The sequence below is a fragment of the Schistocerca gregaria genome, unplaced genomic scaffold, assembly GCF_023897955.1.
Source record: "Schistocerca gregaria isolate iqSchGreg1 unplaced genomic scaffold, iqSchGreg1.2 ptg000179l, whole genome shotgun sequence".
Taxonomy (NCBI): Eukaryota; Metazoa; Arthropoda; class Insecta; order Orthoptera; family Acrididae; genus Schistocerca; species Schistocerca gregaria.
The window spans coordinates 2,891,814-2,912,734 of record NW_026061729.1 but is presented as its reverse complement, the minus strand read 5'-3'; positions in this window follow the sequence as shown (position 1 = coordinate 2,912,734).

Here is a 20,921-nt window from a genome sequence, read left to right as displayed (position 1 = left end):
CTAGCGCTATTAAAACGCGCCTTTCCTCTCTTGTCCACGTGAGAGTCACGTTGTTCTGCGTGTAGTGTCCACGGACATGTTATAAGGCAGAAAGAGAAGCTCCGTAACAAATAGCGCGATTCAAAGTCTTACTTTATATTTGTTCCTATTCAGCAGCAGAATCTTCACAACATGTGAAATAAAAAAGAATTGTTTTACACTTTCTTGTTATATCTTACTGCATGTAGTGCAATCTGTCTTGTAGATTAAACCATTCGAACAAACTCCATCCTCAGATGGAACGTACATATGTAACATCGAATATTAGAGAATATACTTTCTTTTCGGTGCAATAAAAGTATCAGATCCTAACAGAAAAAGCGAAGACTAGTAATAAAAATATTCGGATCCACTGAGGCGCAAACAAGAATCACATTACCAGCTACCTCATCATTTCGCTCTACCGACTGTGACTTTCGAATGGCCATACATTGAATCTGACCGACTGAAAGTTTTAATGGTAGATACGTTATTAACTGACACTGAAATATGACAGATTGTATCAACGACAATGCGTTTCTTATGGATCCTCACTGTGCCCGTTTACAGTCTGTCCCCACTCTGGCTACCCAGCCACGTCACGGGGCGCCTCCACAGGCTGTCTCACGACGCAGTACCGCCCTGCCGCGGCGCGCGCTTTAAATCGGCAGCGACGCCGTCTGCATACACGGCCCGGCAGCGTTAATTTTTAGACAAGTGTTTTAGTACCGTAAAGAATACAAAAGACGATAGCTTCTTCCGAAACATAACGCTATAGAGTAAATAATATTAACATATGAACGTAAGTCGGGATTTTACTACAAACATGGAACCGAATGCCTATTCATGTGAATGTACGTTCCTCTACTGCTACCCCATAAAGCGCAATGAAACTGTAGAATTTAAGAATTATTCTCACTTTGTGTTTCTACTAAAGGATAGAAGTTTCCTTTGAAGGATTGCGTTGAAACTTAACAGGTCTTGCAACACGATGAATGTTTAAAAAGTAACAAGAAATTTACAATTTCTTGTGTTGTACTAGTCCGATTTGCACTACATTTTTTGTCACTGGCTTCGTAAACGTACGTGAAAAGTATGTGGACAATGTTATACCCATTGGCTATTTGCTCTATTGTCAGCTGTCAAAAAGGATACATGTGTTTTGGTAGCATCAACGATTATTTGTTTTGTGTAAAAACAGATTAGAGAATCTTTCTTACATAAAGAGTATGGAATTTTAGAAAAGTTAAATATTCCTTTTGGCGAGCCTGTTACGAGTAAAACTGGATTTTTTTGTTTCACGGCAATTTGTAGTTTCCGTAATGTCGGCACTATTTTTAGATTGATGTAAAAGCCCTCCATCGTTTGTGGAAGGATCGATTTTATGAAATTGTCTACGACGACGGGTTTCCTCCCAAAATTACTAGTTTTCCTTCGTGGCGATCCCTGTAAACCACGCGGTTTATTTTTGCGTTCCTTCCTTAGGCGTGACAGACGTTTGCATAAATTGGAGCCCTTTGCTTGGAACGGGTAACAGTTCTTTTCGTGTCACCTCCTTAACACACGCTGTAACGTAACAGACGATCGAACGCTCGTTACATCTACATCTACATCTACATCCATTATCTGCAAGCTACCTGACGGTGTGTGGCGGAGGGTACCTTGAGAATCTCTATCAGTTGTCCCTTCTATTCCAGTCTCGTATTGTTCGTGGAAAGAAGGATTGTCGGTATGCCTCTGTGTGACCTCTAATCTCTCTGATTTTATCCTCATGTCTCTTCGCGAGACATACGTAGGAGGGAGCAATATACTGCTTGACTCCTCGGTGAAGGTATGTTCTCGAAACTTCAACAGAAGCCCATACAGAGCTACTGAGCGTCTCTCCTGCAGAGTCTTCGAGTTTATCTGTCATCTCTGTAACGCTTTCGCGATTACTAAATCGTCCTGTAACGAAGCGCGCGGCTCTCCGTTGGATCATCTCTATCTCTTCTATCAACCCTATCTGGTGCGGATCCCTCACTGCTGAGCAGTATTGAAGCAGTGGGCGAACAAGGGTACTGTAACCTACTTCCTTTGTTGTCGGATTGCATTTCCTTAGGATTCTTCCAATGAATCTCAGTCTGGCATCTGCTTTACCGACGATCAACTTCATATGATCATTCCATTTAAATCACTCCTAATGCGTTCTCCCAGTTGCTGACCTGCTATATTGTAGCTAAATGATAAGGGATTTATCTTTCTATGTATTCGCAGCACATTACACTTGTCCACATTGAGATTCAATTGCCATTCCCTGCACCATGCGTCAATTCGTTGCAGATCCTCCTGCATTTCGGTACAATTTTCCATTGTTAAAACCTCTGGATATACTACAGCGTCATCCGCAAAAAGCCTCAGTGATCTTCCGATGATATCCACAAGGTCATTTATGTATATTGTCAATAGCAACGGTCCTATTACACTCCCCTGCGGCACACCTGAAATCACTCTTACTTCGGAAGACTTCTCTCCATTGAGAATGACATGCTGCGTTCTGTCATGTAGGAACTCTTCAATCCAATCACACAATTGGTCTGATAGTCCGTATGCTCTTACTTTGTTCATTAAACGATTGTGGGGAACTGTATCGAAAGCCTTGCGGAAGTCAAGAAACACGGCATCTACCTGTGAACCCGTGTCTATGCCCTTCTGAGTCTCATGGACGAATAGCGAGAGCTGGGTATCACACGACCGTCTTTTCCGAAACCCGTGCTGATTCCTACAGAGTAGATTTCTAGTCTCCAGAAAAGTCATTATACTCGAACATAATACGTGTTCCAAAATTCTACAACTGATTGACGTTAGAGATATAGGTCTATAGTTCTGCACATTTGTTTGAAGTCCCTTCTTGAAAACGTGGATGACCTGTGCCCTTTTCCAATCGTTCGGAACGCTACACCGCTTCAAAAGGGGGCAAGTTCCTTCGCGTACTCTGTGTAAAATCGAACTGGTATCCCATAAGGTCCAGCGGCCTTTCCTCATTTGAGCGATTTTAATTGTTTCTCTATCCCTCTGTCGTCTACTTCGATATCTACCATTTTGTCAACTGTGCGAGAATCTAGAGAAGGAAGCACAGTGCAGTCTTCCTCTGTGAATTAGCCATTTAGTAGTTCGGCCTTCAGTCTGTTTCAGTACCATTTTGGTCACAGAGTGTCTGAACATTTCGTTTTGCTCCACCTACTGCTTTGACGTAAGACCAAAATTTCTTACGGTTTTCTGCCAATCAGTACATAGAGCTTTACTTTTGAATTCATTGAATGCCTCTCGCATAGCCCTCCTCACATTACATTTCGCTTCGCGTAATTTTTGCTTGTCTGCAAGGCTTTGGCTATGTTCATGTTTGCTGTGAAGTTCCCTTTGCTTCCGCAGCAGTTTTCTAGCTCGGTTGTTGTACCACGGTGGCTCTTTTCCATTTCTTACGATCTTGCTTGGCACGTACTCATCTAACGCATATTGTACGATGGTTTTGAACTTTGTCCACTGATCCTCAACACTATCTGTACTTGAGACAAAACTTTTGTGTTGAGCCGTCAGGTACTCTGTAATCTGCTTTTTGTCACTTTTGCTAAACAGAAAAATCTTCCTACCTTCTTTAATATTTCTACTTATGGCTGAAATCAGTGATGCAGTAACCGCTTTATGATCGCTGATTCCGTGTTCTGCGTTAACTGTTTCGGGTCTGTTTGTCGCCAGAAGGTCCAATATGTTATCGCCACGAGTCGGTTCTCTGTTTAACTGCTCAAGGTAGTTTTTCAGATAAAGCACTTTAAAAAAATTTCACTGGATTCTTTGTCCCTGCCACCCGTTATAAACGTTTGAGTCTTCCAGTCTAACGGGTGATCAAAAAGTCAGTATAAATTGGAAAAAGTGATAAACCATGGAATAATGTAGATAGAGAGGTAAAAATTGAGACACATGCTTGGAATGACATGGGGATTTATTAGAAAAAACAAATTCACAAAATGTCTGATAGATCTCATATGCGCGTCGTTTGGTGATGATCGTGTGCTCAGCCGCCACTTTCATCACGCTTGGCCTCCTAGGTCCCCAGACCTCAGTCCGTGCTATTATTGGCTTTGGGGTTACCTGAAGTCGCAAGTGTATCGTGATCGAGCGACATCTCTAGGGATGCTGAAAGACAACATCCAACGCCAATGCCTCACCACATACTCCGGACATGCTTTACAGTGCTTTTCACAACATTATTCCTCGATTACAATTACTGTTGAGGAATGATGGTGGACATATTGAGCATTTCCTGTAAAGAACATCATTTTTGCTTTGTCATGCTATTCTGATCTGATGAAGCGCCATCTGTTGGACATTTTTTGAGCTTTTGTATTTTTTTTTTGTTCAAATCAAATCCCATGTCATTCCAAGCATGTGTGTCAATTTGTACCTCCCTATCTACATTATTCCGTGATTTATTCAGTTTTCAAATTTATACTGACTTCTTGGTCACCTGGTGTATCTGGCAAATTAAAATCTCCACCAAAAACTAGAACATGGTGGGGAAATGTACTCCGCAAATAGCTCCTCTTCGTCTTCTGCAATTTTCTTGCAATGCGACGCTGTTATCCAGCACTTCCAGATACCGAAGTATGTCAGTGACTGATGCTGGCAACAAGGATCTCACGAACAGAAACGACGTATTGTACACCACTGCACGCCGATCTACGCCGCTGTAGGCCCTGTAGGCCAGCGGCAGGGTTCTCCCGGAAAAGGCCGCTTCCCCCACCAAAAGCGCTGCTCGCTCTTGAGTTTACAGACAGAGTATACCTTGAAACCAACACCAACTGAAAGCCAGTATGGTGTATGGCGAGTCTGTACTGAAGAAAGATGGCGTGCATGGCGTTCTTCCATCTCTTTGGTCAATGTTCGAACACACTTTCAGAATATCTGTCTTGCTTGATATTGCGCTGCACGTTTGGAAAGACTCCCCAGCGTGCGTTTTCCATGCTATGACGATATAAACTCGGCATTCTCAAAGCTCTACGTTCGAATGAACAGTCCGGGTGCCGATGGCATAACCGACACGTGCCCTTAGCGCCAGGATGTCACCCAGAACAAGTCCGGCCCAAAGGGCCTCCCCTAAACAGCCGCCAGTTCCGCAAACTGGAAGCTGTATCAAAGTTGTTACCGTATCGTCACAGTCCAACACATGTTAGACTGTGCTGAAATTCAAGTTTTTCTGGATATTAATATAATATGAATGTGCTTGAAGGTCTCTCGGGCATGCAGCTGTAGGCAGTATCTATCTTACCCCTGGTGAGACAAGACTCTACATTCTTTCATTTGTCCTCTATCCATCCCTGCTTAGCCATTTTGCACTTCCTGTCGATTTCATTTTTGAGACGTTTGTATTCATTTTTGCCTGCTTCACTTACTGTATTTTCATATTTTCTCCTTTCTTCAGTTAGATTCAATATCTCTTCTGTTACCCAAGGATTTCTACTAGCCCTCGTCTTTTTACCTACTTGATCCTCTGCTGCCTTCACTATTTCATCTCTGAAAGCTACCCATTCTTCTTCTACTGTATTTCTTTCCCCCATTACTGTCAATTGTTCCTTTATGCTCTCACTGAAACTCTGTACAACCTCTTGTTCTTTCTCTTTATCGAGGTCCCATCTCCTTAAATTCCCACCTGTTTGCAGTTTTAATCTACAGGACATAACCAATAGATTGTGGTCAGAGTCCACATTTGCCCCTGGAAATGTCTTACAATTTAAAACCTGGTTCCTTAATCTCTGCCTTACCATTATATAATCTATCTGATACCTTTTAGTATCTCCAGGGTTCTTCCATGTACACAACCTCCTTTCATGATTCTGAAACCAAGTGTTAGCTACGATTAAGTTGTGCTGTGTGCAAAATTCTACCAGGCAGCTTCCTCTTTCATTTCTTAACCCCAATCCATATTCACCTACTACGTTTCCTTCTCTTCCTTTTCCCACTATCGTGTTCCAGTCACGGCGTAGCGTGCCATCATCATCAGATTACTCCTGTTGACTGACGTCCTATGCCGGCGGGCGGTGTGGTATATATACCTGTCGCCTCTCCCCTCCACTGACTCCGCGTATGGACCGAGGGATGTGCAGGCCGCGGTGGTCTTTCAAATTTCAACGCTTTTTTCATCAAAAGTGCAACAATGCTATTTGCTATTAAAGGTTTGAAAGCTACTGGAGTATGGCCCACGGACCAGTCCGTATTCACCGATGCAGATTTCCTGCCGGAAGACAAAACTGACATCGGACTTGAGAGGCCGTCAGATGAAGGGGTTATTGTATCTGGAGATGAACAGGTAAAAAAGACGACGCCAACAGGTTGGGTGATCAAGCTGGCAGGTTTCAGCGAATTGTAACTATGAACTGCCGCCCAAGAATGACGAAGTTATTGAGGATAATTGTTCTAGTCCTGCAACTGTTAGATCGTACATTTATGGGTGCACTTAAGACTCACTACAGCGAGAATATTTGGCAGTGGATGCTCCATGAAAGCAAACTTGTTGGATCCTATGATATAGTGTGTTTCTTTGGCAAGGGAAGGAAATACAGTAGAAGGATGAAGTAGTGAAGGCAGCAGAGTATCAAATAGGTAAAAAGACGAGGGCTATTAGAAATCCTTGGATAACAGAAGAGATATTGAATTTAATTGATGAAAGGAGAAAATATAAAAATGCAATAAATGAAGCAGCCAACAAGGTACACAGACGTCTCAAAAATGAGATCGACAGGAAGCGCAAAATGGCTAAGCAGACATGGATGGCTAGAGGACAAATGTAAGGATGTAGAAGCTTATCTCACTAGGGGGTCTTTGGCAAAGTTCTTTTCCTCTCTTTTCTTTAATAATGACTTCTAACTCTTTTTTGTACAGCAAATCAGTTGAAACAATGGTCTTTCCCCTCATCCATTCTCGGGAATACGAACATCAGGGCAACATAAGAACCTCCTGCACTCAGCAAACAGATGACCATTACTAGAGACCCACACTCAGCAGCAGTCAGAGAACAAATTTGGCGTTTACCTCTGCTTGCAGTATCAGTCTGAACTACACTAAGGCCTGTTTCCTCAACGTTCCATACACGATCTTCTGGATATTTATGTTTCCAGAATTCAGCTTATAGCAAGTCGTAGAATGAGTTAACTCTCTCATGCGAAAAGCGTTTTGCTCGAGCATATGATGTTCCAGTTGGCTTTCTAATCGAAAGCTTATCTTGATGACGTCGAAGAAAATGGCCAAGACAAGCCCTTCCATTCACAACTGCAAGTTGGTAGGCCATTTTTCTAACATCCATACTAGTAAAAGCATAGAATTTGGCCTCCATATAGTGTATGTAAACCACTAGTTCTCTTTCTAGGGCAGCTGGTTTTCTTCCAAACTTTTTAGTTTCAACATCTGTCAGGTATTAGCCTCATACACATACTGGCACAGAGTTGTTTTTGGGACAGCGCAATGTTTGCTTTTTTAACTCCCATGAGTTTTACTACAACAGCAGACACTGCCTCTCGCATTTTGTTTTTATCCCACACCTGCCTTTTACAGGTTCATTTAGGTGCCAGATTAGTCCTAGGCATCTGAAAACAGAAATAAAAACATTTTACGGTCTGCTTATAATATGGACCCTGAGGTCCACACTACACTTACACCTTGTGAACTAGTGTAGACAGCTTAAAAATGCAATAATACCATACTTTTAATCTATTTGAAACTGTTGCCAATACTTAGATGCAACCTACTAAGTATTAACCAATAATGGTATGTTAATACACCACTAGAGTTCAGCTAAATATTATTAAGATATTAAGGGGGGGGGGGGGGGTGCATATTACCACCACTTACTCTACATGGTATTGCAAAGCAGGTGAAACATTTGGATAAAGGTGTACTTGCATTCACGTTGCTTGTAACAGCAAATCTGTTTGACAGGCTCATTGTCATTGTGAATGCAAAACTAACAAGTAAAATGAAAACATCCACCATAAGCACGAATCCAGTATTTTGATGAATAAGGACTCAACTAGAAAGGTAGGCAGAGGTTGGAAAGTACCAGCCACAAAATCACTTGAAGTTTACCTTGTGGAAGAAAATATTATCCACTGTAACTCCAAATTAGAGTGCACTGACTGTAAAGTAAGAATTCATAGATATTACTATGCATGTATTGATTATAGCATTAAGTTAAATACGTGCAAGCATATACATAATGTTTATGAAGTAGAGAGTATAGAAGAAAAACCGTTTGAAATTTCTGAATTACCAGATGTACTACTTATGAATGTTGGAGAGGAAAATTCTGAAGCCAGTTTGTTCCTGTGACACAGAGGTACTGGCAGAAATTGTTTCTGGTATTTCAGTTACTGAAGTTTAGCTGGCCAACAAAATGGTAACTTCACTGAAAGCTAGTGTAGGTGCTGTTCATGCCAGTAGTGGCGTCTCTTTCAATAGCCCACAAAGGAGTCACAAGAGAAAACTTGCAGTACAGAGGAGACTGTTTTGAGCAAAGAAAACAAATTCCTCAAGCTGCATACCCATGGCAGTTCCTGATACAGAAGAAACTGTGAACACTTTTGGATGAAGGTTTACACCACATTAGCTAGTGTGTTGATCTCACATTCAGGAACATGATGGCTTTATTCCGTGTCCTGCCATCCAGTTTTAGGTTTTCCATTATTTCCCTAGATCAATCAAGGCAAATTCTGGGACGGTTCCTTTGAAAAGCCAAGGCCAATTTTCTCCCCCATCCTTGAAACAGTCAGAGCTTATGCTCTGTCTCTGACGGCCTCACTGTTGACAGAATGTCAGATGTCGATATTCCTTCCTTCTTCACTGGCCTCTGGTGCGGCAGTTCTGCTGACACGTGGGACCACCAGAAACTGCTGCGGCTTGTGCCAGCAGCCTAGAATGCTGGCATCACTGGGTCAGCCCCCTCCCAAGCCGTGCTGGGCAGTGATGACTTTGACTGAGGCTCAGCGCACTGCTGGTGATGGCCACACATTTGACAACTGTCCCAACGTGACAACAGAGTGAGTTGCAATCGTCAACTTGTAATATATATTTATTTTTGATCTAGCTAGATGGGTAACACTAGTGCAACTGTTAAACAGATTAAATATTTTCATATTCTAGCAAGGAATGCACTAACATCTGATTGTGAACAATCAATTTTCCTGATAATGTAACTCATTTACCAAAAAATAAATTTGGTGAATAAATAATAATTTCAGTATCAGTACAAACACATGCAGTTGGAATTAGGAATGAGTAATTATGAATTAGCAATATAACCCAACTGAAAGCGTTTCAGGTTCCAATTTGCAGTATAATTTTACTTTTTTTTAAAAAAATCCCCTTTTTGAAAAGTTATCTGTAACCAAATAACTCATATTCCAGAATTTTCTGTTTTTAGCGGGCCATTATTTCCTAAATTTAAGCATATAATTTTGTAGTTCTAATTTACCAGGGCACAAAAGTGGCTGTTTTTATTTGGAAACAAGTAATAAACTTGTCATTAATGCTAGTAACACCCTGACACAGATGCTAAGAGAGCAGATACCAAGTCTCACTGCTTGCCTGCTGGCTGCAGATGTTGATTGATTGTCTGAATGAGGAGAGGAACGAAACAGTGACATCATTTGTCCCAAGATCCAAAGTGGCAGAGACTGTGGGAGCAGCAAACCAACAGCACAATCTATTTGATGGCGAAGCAAAACAGGCAAATGAAGATGGAACACTGGGGTGGCAGGAAGATTAAAGAACTGGAGGGAGGAAGGGGGAGATCATAAGACACCCCAATGGTGCTATGTGTGACATGGTGCTGGAATCACTGCTAACCCACCCCAGTTCCCACTTCATACCATGATTGCGACACAATGGGGGATGACACAAGAAGAGGGGGTGGTGATGAAACAGCACAAAATGGAGAGGAAAACCTGACCAGCATGAAAGCAATGATGAAAGCCTTCAATTGTGGAAGAGAATTCAGGTACTTAAATCTAGGGAACAAACCACTTTCATGATGAAAACCAAAGACAGATGTAACTATGTAAGGTTGTATGCTACCATCTGTGATAATGGAGAATGGAAGAGTGTGTTTAGTGCAAAAGGCCAAATGGTAGGGGAGTCTCATAAAATGTGGGGGTTACAGATCATTATGGAGTAAGAGGCTTAGATTCAACCTTGTATGACCAATACAAAGTTCGCAGAGGATGGTAGATCCCCAGTGGGCCATGTGGCAAGAGTCCCCTTATCGCAATAAGTTTATTAGGCAGGGGGTTGGCCTCCAAGAGTCAGCTCAAGGCTGAGCAAAAAGGAATTGGACATGAGGCTGCAAACCCAGCACCAGAGAGGTCACACAAAAGGGGCACACCCTCCAGCCACAGGATCAGCAGTTCATTACCTGGGATACCCACTTGAGTGGGAACCCAAAGAAAGTCAACTGAACAACCAGCATGGTCAAGATTGGTAAGGTGGTCTTAGATGTCATAGACCAAGAAGAGGGAGGGAAAACCACTGCCTGATAGCCTCAAGGGCAGTTATCGAGTCTGCACATAACGTGGGTGGGAGAGGACTGTTAAACATACTAAAGAACCTGTAAATGGCCATTAGCTATGCAGTACACATGCTACATGGGGCAGGTAAGAGATGGTGTTACTTGCCAGCAGAAGGCACATTCCTTCTAATTAGCAGATTTAGAGCCTAGAGCCATTCCATTAAAACACAACAGCAGCCTGAAACTCCCATAAAAGCTGGCAGAACAAACAATGAAACACAGACCCCTCTGAATCTGGGATCAAGGAACTAACCAAGGGGGAGGAGGTTTTTGGAGAGAACGGGGAACAGGACAAAGAGGGAAGATAAAAATCATGGCAAAGGACTGCAAGCTGGAGCCCAACTGTTAAACTCACCTGAAGAGCGAGCAATTTCCTGCTGCTAAAGTATAAAATATAAGGGATGTGTGGGGAAAGAGAAGATGGTGATGGCATAGGAAACAGGAAGCTTAGACTGTTGTACCAAAAGGGCAGTGAGTGGGGGACAACCCCAGCTTCAACCAGGAAACAATACGGCTAGTGCAAAAGGTACTGATGATCAGATAGATACCACAATGGTGGACCTGCTCCAAGAGGATCAGTATGGAAGGAGCAACTGAGCCCTAAATTTGGCTACCATGCCCCCCTCACCCTCCCCCTCCCCACACACACACACACACACACACACACACAAGTAAATGTCATAAGACGACCCAAGAAATGGAAGTGGTGGACCACAATCAGAAATTGGGTCTCGAGATAGAGCTCCAGTAGGTATCGTACACAATATGGTGACAGAAATGCACCACCCACAATTTAAGAGGAGAAAACTGAAAACTGTGTGAGAAGGTCCATGCAGAAGCATACCACATGGCACCCTGGAACTGTCACTTCACAAAAGCCACCAAGTGTTTGAGTTATTTAACACAGAAGTCATCCACATGCAGAGCAGGGGTGACCAACAGTTTGACGGAAGTCACAAGTCCTTTAATAGTGATGAGGAAAAGGATACTTCACTGAACCCTATGGAATGCCATCCTCCTCAGCAATGGAGTGTCCTTATCCCAGGACTTATGTTCCTTCTTTTCTTTCATAAGTAGAGGAGGACACACGCTAGATGCCAGAGAGGTAAGGGGGGAGAGAGAGGCTTCTGCTAGTTCTATAAAGAGAGACCAGGCAACCTTGGGGATGCTAGAGCTGACGGTTCCATGGCCAATGTGTACCAGCAGACTCTTGGACTGAGAGGAGGCCCTAATGGCAGCAGACACCAGAGAAGAGGCACTTCTGTGGTGGATGAAAGGAGCAACAGTTGGAGGGGAGGAAGATGTAAGTTGAGGGGAGAGGGAGAGAAGAGCGAGGCATCACTGGGATAAGGTGGGGGAAAGGATGTAACAGAGTCAAAAGTAGATTTTTGTAGACACAAGGCGAAGCTGATCGTAAACCCCAATATATTCTTTCCTTCTTACAAACCAGCGACAGTTGTGACAATGAATACATGTGGTCAGTAGAACAAAGGCACACCTGGGCATCCTCATTCATTGCATACAGGATTAATACATGTGTACAAATCATAAACACCAAAAACATTTTAGCAGTGGCAGGACATACATCACAGTGCACAGTGATAAGCCATAACCTTGACCTTGTCTTGGGGGTATCCCCTTCAAAGACCAGAATAAAGTGCTCATTATCAGTGTGGTTTTCCTTAGTGCCTTTCTGAATATGATGAACAAAATGAATGCCTTGCCACTCCAGACTGGCCCACGCTTCACCAGTTTGGAAGATGAGGTCTCTATGAAAAAGACACCCTGAAGCATATTCAAAGGCTAGTGAGGAGTAATGGTTTGCCAAACTTGTCTTTGATAGTTTCTACCAAAATAATGGGTTCATGGTGGGAAGGTGTCCTTGTCAGTCTTGATGCAGACCAGGTAATGGGGAAAAGATTTGACCCCAAGCAAGCGAGTCTGACCCTCCTCCCATGAGGGGATAGTTGTAAGTTGAAAAGGGGTACCATGAAAAGTCGTTCCTGACTAAAGGTCAGCCAAAGACGGCCGGTTTTTTAAGTCTGATATGTTTGATACAAAGTGTAGACCCTAATAGCACCAAAACCAATCAGGGGCTCTCCCCTTGTGCACTACTCAGCCAAACCAAGGGCCAATGCCATAGGGGCTGTTGCTGGGAGTTCCAATGCTTCAGAATGACAAGCCACTACTCCTAGGCATACACAGGGAGGTAGCAGCTCATGTATCAGAACTGTCATCCCTGTTTTCAGAGGACTCCATCAAAAGAGTACATAACACCCCAAGCACACGAAATGACTACTGTGCTAGCTGTACAGCACAAAAAGGGCAATGGCTTCCGGTAAAAAATGGAAGAGGTGGTAAGCCCACATGCCAAAGACTTCATGTATGGTGTTGTTCCACAGCTGGCTCACACCATGGAGACAAAATTTAGAGTAGTTCAATCCCCAAAGAGGGACCAAAATTTCCAAAAAGGGAATTGTAAAGCAAGAGGAACAATACTGTAAGGGATATCAACAACAAAAAAAAAAAGATAGCCAGGCCAATGTAAGCAAGGGAAAGGATTGAGGACAGGGATGGATGATCACAGGAAAGTTAATGCAGTTTTGAAAAGTAGAAAGGATCCAATTACTAGCAGACTCATGTGCACAAAATAATTGTGACCCCCTTCCACTGGGGAATGGGGATGGAGCAGATATAGAAACATGATTCTGTGATGTTAAAGATAAACGAATCTTCATATGTGAGTATTACTGGATTTGCTCCAAGTATCCACTGGCCAACATGCAAACATGTAGTACTGAGGTCAGACTGGCCATCGTGACAGCTCTATTTCTCATGCAGTGAAGTAGACAACACTACCCAGTGCTGTTGGCACTGTTGCAGTCACATGTTGTATTGCCATGCTAGGTGACACGACAACTCACCATAGTGCACACAACTACACACTGCTTACTCTAGAGCCCTGGAAATTAATATTAAACCGACTGAGCATATACAAATTAAGAGATGACTCACAATTCAATAATGTGCATATCAGAGAATCAGTTTCATACGTAGCGTGAAATGAAATGACAGTATGGCATTTCTGGCCGGGAAATCGTATGCAGGAGAAATCGGCTGCCTACTGCAAGTCTACATCAGTTGATACTGCTTATTTTTTGCATCTAAAGAAATGGTAAAATGGTGATAAGCACAACACAACACCCAACCTCTGAGAGGATAAATTCTCAAATTGGCCAGGAATTGCACCTGGAGCCCCTGCACAGCTGTTGGTCTCTCTATCCGACAGCCACAGTGATGGACAGAGCTGGCCTCCAACACACTCATTTACTGACAGTCCTGTAAGGCATTGTGTATCGGAAGAGGAAAGCAACATTGGGCATATGAATATAGGGATGACTCACAAGGCATTTCAGTATTGTGCTTACACACAATCAGTTGCATATATGGTGTGCTGTTTGGATGCTCTTGCTGCCATGGTATGCCAAAAGCTTATCCCTCACACCCAGTGACAGGTCCTATAAGTAAACACTAAATCAGAATGCAGGCATTGTGTACTGAAACAGGAAAGTAACATTGAGCATATTTGAATTTATAGACGTCTCACAAGGCATTTCAGTATAGTGCATATTACATAATTAATCTCATACCTGGTGTGCTGTGTGGAATCTCCAGCTACCTTTTTTAAGCCAAAAGCTTACCCTTCACGCCCAGTAAGTAAACAAACATTAAAACAGACAGGAAGACAAGATGTCCAGCGAGTGAGATCACAGGTGTTTTCTTCGTCCACTAAAAGAACTTATTTGAGAGGAAATAGTGTCAAATTTAAATTTCCTTTGTTTTGTATATTTGCTGTAGTGTCCATTCTTGTCAAAAACTGAATATTTGCGTCCCCATAGAGATTATTCTTGAGGAAAAAAAAAACTTTGTGTAATCTGAAGTCACGATAATTGTGACATAATGCGAAATTTTGCATTCCAAAACACAAAAAATTGTATTAAAATTTTCTTGATAGCGGAAAATTCGTTTAAGAAAGGCAGCTACTAGTTTCATCAGTGCCTATTGTTACAATAAAAGTATAATTAAAAGTTTTTTAAATTGTATTTAACTAACACATTTCATATTGTTCACTAGTTAGAGGCGATCTAGGCATAAATTTAAAACCTGACCAAACACTAAAGTAAATTCTCTAAAAGCAAAGTAATTACTAATTCACTCTCCTGTCATTGTATCTCTAAATCAGTACAAAAACAACAACAATGGCATGTAAGACCTCCATGTCATTTTTGCATACATATAGCCAATCTCGTGTCCTGGACAAATTTAAAACTTAATTATTCTTTTGAAACTGATCATGAGTGGGAAATGTGGAAGCTGTTATAGCATTGTGAGTAGAGGGATTTGTTGCTAACCTTGTAGGAAATATTTTCACTGGGGGAGGGAGAATCTTGGGAGAACAGAAGAGGCTCTCTCCTGGAACTGCAGAGTATGCAGTAGGAACATTTTGGTTGGGGTACAGGAAAGGAAAATCTGTGCCCTTGGGGCACAGTTGAAGGAAGCAAGGAAGGAACTGATAAGGATCAAGAGAGATAGGGTGGTTGTGAACTGGCAGCTTGTAGGAGGGTAGGAAGAAAGAGAACATGATCTGATGTTTTTGGCGTTGATGATAAAACTGTGTGTCTACCACTGCCAGAGCCTCTGGTAGAACACGGAGCAAGAAATGTGCAGCACACTTCAACTGAGGCCAAGAAGCTTAGAAATATGCAAAATGTTAGGAAGAAGAAAGTGCTGCTGCTAGGTATTAGGCATGGGTGAGTTGTAGGCCCCGAGTTACAGGAATGTTTAGGGGCAACATACCAGGCCACCAGTATGTTCCAGCCAAATGCAGGGCAAAGTCATGTGATAGAGGACTTAAGGTCTTTACAAAAGAAGACCATGTAGTGATAGTGGGTGGGGCAGGAAACAGTTTACACAGGGATAGGGCACATGACATAGGTGGTGACCTGGGCAAGATAGCTTCCCTGACTTGTGGCAGTACACTTTGTTGAGCTGTTCCGGTGTCACGATTGGCCAAACCTTGATGGAGATGTGAGGCGAATCAATTTGGGGTTAGGGAAGCCAACTTTGCTCACATGCCCGTCGGGACTATCGACAGATGGGGTTTCACTGGGTGTGGCCTATACCTAAACAGGACTGGCAAAGGAAGATTGGTACAGCTGATTCGTGAAAGTATAGGGGGTGGATCTCGGGCCACACATGGTCAAATACCTGTTGTCATCAGTATGAGAAGTAGGTCTTTTTTAGGATAAATCCAGACAACAGGTTCCCCTGCCTAAAGAGTGTCTCCAGCAGTTTGAATTAACAGGGCTTGATATCACCAAGATATTAATAATTTTGTGTTTGTATGGATCTCCCAGAGATAGTGTGGACACTGTTTTTCAATAAATTAACAGAATTTCTATATAAAGTCTCAAGTACAAAGCTCAGCACAATTCTGTGTGGGGACATTAAAATCAACATGAATATCATAAATGAATCCAGCAGCACCTTCATAAATATACTTCAAAGTTTTGGCCTCTCCCTATTGGTCAATAGTGCAACAAGGGTTGCTACAATGACTTCATCAGTAATTGACCATGTTGCCACAAATATGGGCAGGGAAAAATGTGATGTAGCTGTAAAAGATCTCGGATTATCAGACCATCTCTGTCAAACAACAACAGTAATATGAGACATGAAATCATCCCATAAACTACAAGCCTACAAATGACATCCATTGGAAATGAAAATAAAAGATTTTTCAAAGGAACTAGCAAAAAAAAAAAAAAAAAAAAAGAAAACGCTGGGATGAAGTGTATAGGGAAACCAATGTGAATAAGAATCCACATTATTTAAATTGAACTTTGAAAAGGCATTTCCAAAAGTATGCATGTCTGTATCAACGTCACACAAAAGTAGATGGATAACAGCAGGTACTAAGAAGTCCTCCCAAACAATTAAATACCTCACTTCCATGGAAAAGAGTCACAATGATCCATAGGAAGGTGCTGATAGCTGCAACAAAATCGTTTAATGACACAGTAATATATAATGCAGGGAATAAAAGCAAAGCAGTCTGGGATGTTATAAAAACGGGAACGGGAACAGAGAGAGGCAAAGAAAGACAGACAGAATAACATATTCCTAAGGGAGGAGGATAAGGTAATAAATAAGCCACAACACTTATCAAAGTATGTAAATGAGCATTTTTCAAGTATTTTAGGGAAGTTACGGCAAGAATTCCCCAAAACAAATATAACCCCTGTAAAAAATGTTGCACTAAATACAGTGATGTTACTTCAAATCACAGATAATGAAGCCAGTAAAACTGTTGAAAAACTAAAAAGCCAGTAGGCTTAAATGAAGTATCAATGTGTGTACTAAAACAATGCATAGAGGTTGTACAAGGTCCCTTAACACACATAATAAATGAATCCTGTACACCAGGGACATTTCCACAGCAGTTAAAACAGGCAAGAGTTGTGCCTTTGTTTGAGAAAGGTAATGCAGAAAATTACAAGCTGTCACCATTCTCAAAAATAATAGAAGCAATTATGAAAAACAGATTAATGAATTACCTGAATAAATACAATCTTTTAAGTGAATCACAGTTTTGTTTGTGATGTGGCAAAAATACGGAGTCAGCTGTCGTAGAATGCACAAAAGTTGTACTTGATGCTCTTGATAAAGAAGAGTCTGTCAGAGGGTTCCTTTATGATCTTTCTAAGCCCTTTGATGCAGTCGACCACAAGATTCAATTAAATCAATTAGAGGCATTAGGAGAAAGAGTGGTAGCTAAGGACTGGTTTTGATCATACCTAGCAGATAGGGTACAAAGAATAGTGATAACACATACTTCAAATAGAGCTTAACATTTAGTAAAACACTTACCCGAACAAATGTAAGCACATTACACACATCCATGCCCGAGGCAGGATTTCAACCTGCGACCGTAGCAGTCGTGCGGTTCTGGACTGAACTGCTCGGCCACCACGGCCGGCGAAAAATACATTAATATGGGGTTTCCGCAAGGTATCAAATGAGGACCAATAGTATTCCTGATGTACATCAATGACTTTCCCAGTAGTGTTACTCATGGTGAAAAAATTCTTTTCACTGATGACAGCAATATTATAGTCAGTGAGAAAACAAGAGAACTCCTCTAAGAGAAAGCAAATGAAACTCTCAAGGAAGTCTACAATTGATTGATTTTTATTGTTGTAGAGACCTCAGAGGCATTACAAAACAGAGAAACTTCTGGTACAAATTGATATTGCATAGTAAATTTAGCCAATTACAGACGTACTCATATATAGAAGCATGTAAAAACTGATCACAAAGTGTGGTCATACCATATTCTTTGCCACCCTTCAAAATTCATCCGTTTCATAAATGTTGAGTTCAAGAAGAAATTCTTTTACTTTTTTTTTTTTATTGGAAGATCTGTGATATGTTGGGGTATGGCATTAAAAAATTTTATGGGCTTGTATAAAGAGCACTTTTGTGTTTTTTTATAGTTACATCAGAAAGAAACTAGGTCTTGCTTGTTTCTTGTGTTATAATTATGCCGCATGTCATACTGTTGATACTTCGGATAGATTTCCTTGGTATGCATTACACACTATGGTATAAATATTGACAGCAGGGTCATAATCTGTAATTTTTTAAAGCTTGGTCTACAGTGAGCTCTGGGTGCCAAGCTACGTATCTGTCTTATTGCCTTATTTTGTAGTTTGAAGACATTAGCTGCCTTGCTTTGATGTCCCCACAGTAAATGTGACTGTGGTTTCTTTTGCTTTAAGTACTGGCACATTTAGACAAAGACACAGCTTCCTTGGAGAAAATATTCCTTTGCTAATGCTGCTTCCCACCTTTTTGAATCAATTGAGATTCCTAGGAAATCAACAGCATTTGAGCTCTGCTCAAGTTCAGTGTTATTATTCCACGATACATACAGGTCTTGATTTTTTTTTTTTTTTTTTTACACAGAGGGAATTAGCTTTACACCAGTTTTCAACTTTGACAGTGCACTGGTCTGCTTAATATTTGACCTTCTGTGCTGTTTCTGCAGTTATACAGACTGCAAGATCATCTGCAAATAAGTAACTCCTAGCTGATGGCCCAACTATGTTACATGATAAATCATATATATAAATAATAAATAGAATTGGGCCAAGTACAGAACATGCCCACAAGTAAGTAATCTGATTCTGTACCATTAAAAACCACCTTCTGCACTCTATTACTTAGATAGGATTTTATCAATTCCCGAGCACTTCGTGTAAAGCTATAGAATTGCACTTTGTTCAATAAGATTTCATGAGACACAGTGTCAAAAGCTTTTCATAAATCACAGAGTTTATTATGAACCATGAGCTTGCTTTCTAGTTGCTTCACACACTGTGTTAAAAGTGATAAGGCAGATTTAACAGTTCCTAACCCTGATCTGAAGCCAAATTGTCTATCACTGAAGATATAGTTTCCTTCAAAGTATTTTACTATTTAATATAGCTTCTATCACTTTAGACAAGACTGGCACAATTGAAACAGGCCTAAAATTATCACAACTTTGGAGGCTGCCTTTTTTGTGTTTTCGAGTGACTTTACTGCCCTGGGGAACTGAGCCTCCAAAATACATGTATTATCAATTCTGGCAGCTGAACTGAATCACATTTAACATGGCTGAACTTAAACCATAAACGTCATCAGTAAAACTGTTCTTCATTTTCCTCAGTGTATAGGTAACATCCTGTACCTTGACAAATTTAAAGCTAAATGTACTTCCAGGTTTTGTGGTGTTTCTCAGGCAGTATTTATGGTCAGTGACTATACTGTAAGTGCCTATCACCTTCTCAGTGAAAGATGTATTTAACTGTGCAGCATTCAGATTGCTGCCTTCAGCCTGTGAAGTCATTTTCCTGTTGCATTGACTGTTAATGATATTATTTTCTGATGTTAGTATTATATCTTCATTTTTTCATACACCTAGCTTCCTTTAAGGCCTGTCTTAATCTTTCCTTTTTCACTGTGAGCATGTCTTTAAATACTTGAGAACCTGTACTTTTGTACAGGCATAATATTGATCACACTCCCTCTTGATCTCCAACACCTTTTCACCCTTGACCTTATTTACTCTTAGTGCCTTTTTATTATTTGGTACGTTAATGGGAAACGACATCTTAGCATATACAGAAAGAGTAGATATGAGTTCTTCCACCTTTCTACCTATTGCATGTTCTCGATAAACTTGCAACCAATAACTTTTATCAATATTAGACTTAAACATATTTAGATTATCATAATTGACCACACATACACTCTTTCCTGCCATGTGCACTGAGTCAGTGGCCAGATACCCAGGTCTTAATTACGTCTGACTTCAGATGCACTAACTCATTTGATACAAATATATTGTCAATACATGTACCAGTACCTTTATAATGAAGCCTTGTTATTTCAGTGGTTGTAATATAAAGACCAAATGAATTTAATAAATTATTTGCATATGAGTTACAGATAGTGGACAACTGAAAATTCAAATTGAAATCTCCACAGACTGTCAGTATTGCCTCACGTGTTCCAATATTTCTACGGAATCCAAACTGACCTTCCCCAAGGTCGGCTTCAACTAGTTTTTCCATTTGTCTGTAAAGAATTCACATTAGTATTTTGCAGCAGTGACTTATTAAACTGATAGTTTGGTAATTTTCTCATCTGTCAACGCTTGCTCTCTTCGGGATTGGAATTATTATACTCTTCTTGAGGTCTGAGGGTATTCCGCCTGTCTCACCAGATGGTAGAGTTTTGTCAGGACTGGCTCTCCCAAGGCCGTCAGTAGTTCTAATGTAATGTTGTCTACTCCTGGGGCCCTGGTTCGACTCAGGTCTTTCAGTGCTCTGTCAAACTCTTCACATAGTATCATATCTCCCACTTCATTTTCATCTACGTTCTCTTCCATTTCCATAATATTGGCCTTGTATAGACCCTCTATATACTCCTTCCACCTTTCTGCTTTCCCTTCTTTGCTTAGAACTGGGTTTCCATCTGAGCTCTTGATGTTCATACAAGTGGTTCTCTTTTCTTCAAAGGTCTCTCAAATTTTCCTGTAGGCAGTATCTATCTTACCCCTAGTGAGATCAGCCCCTAAAGCCTTACATTTGTCCTCTAGCCATCTTGCACTTCCTGTCAATCACATTTTTGAGACGTTTGTATTCCTTTTTGCCTGCATTTTTATATTTTCTCCTTTCATCAATTAAATTCAATATTTCTTCTGTTA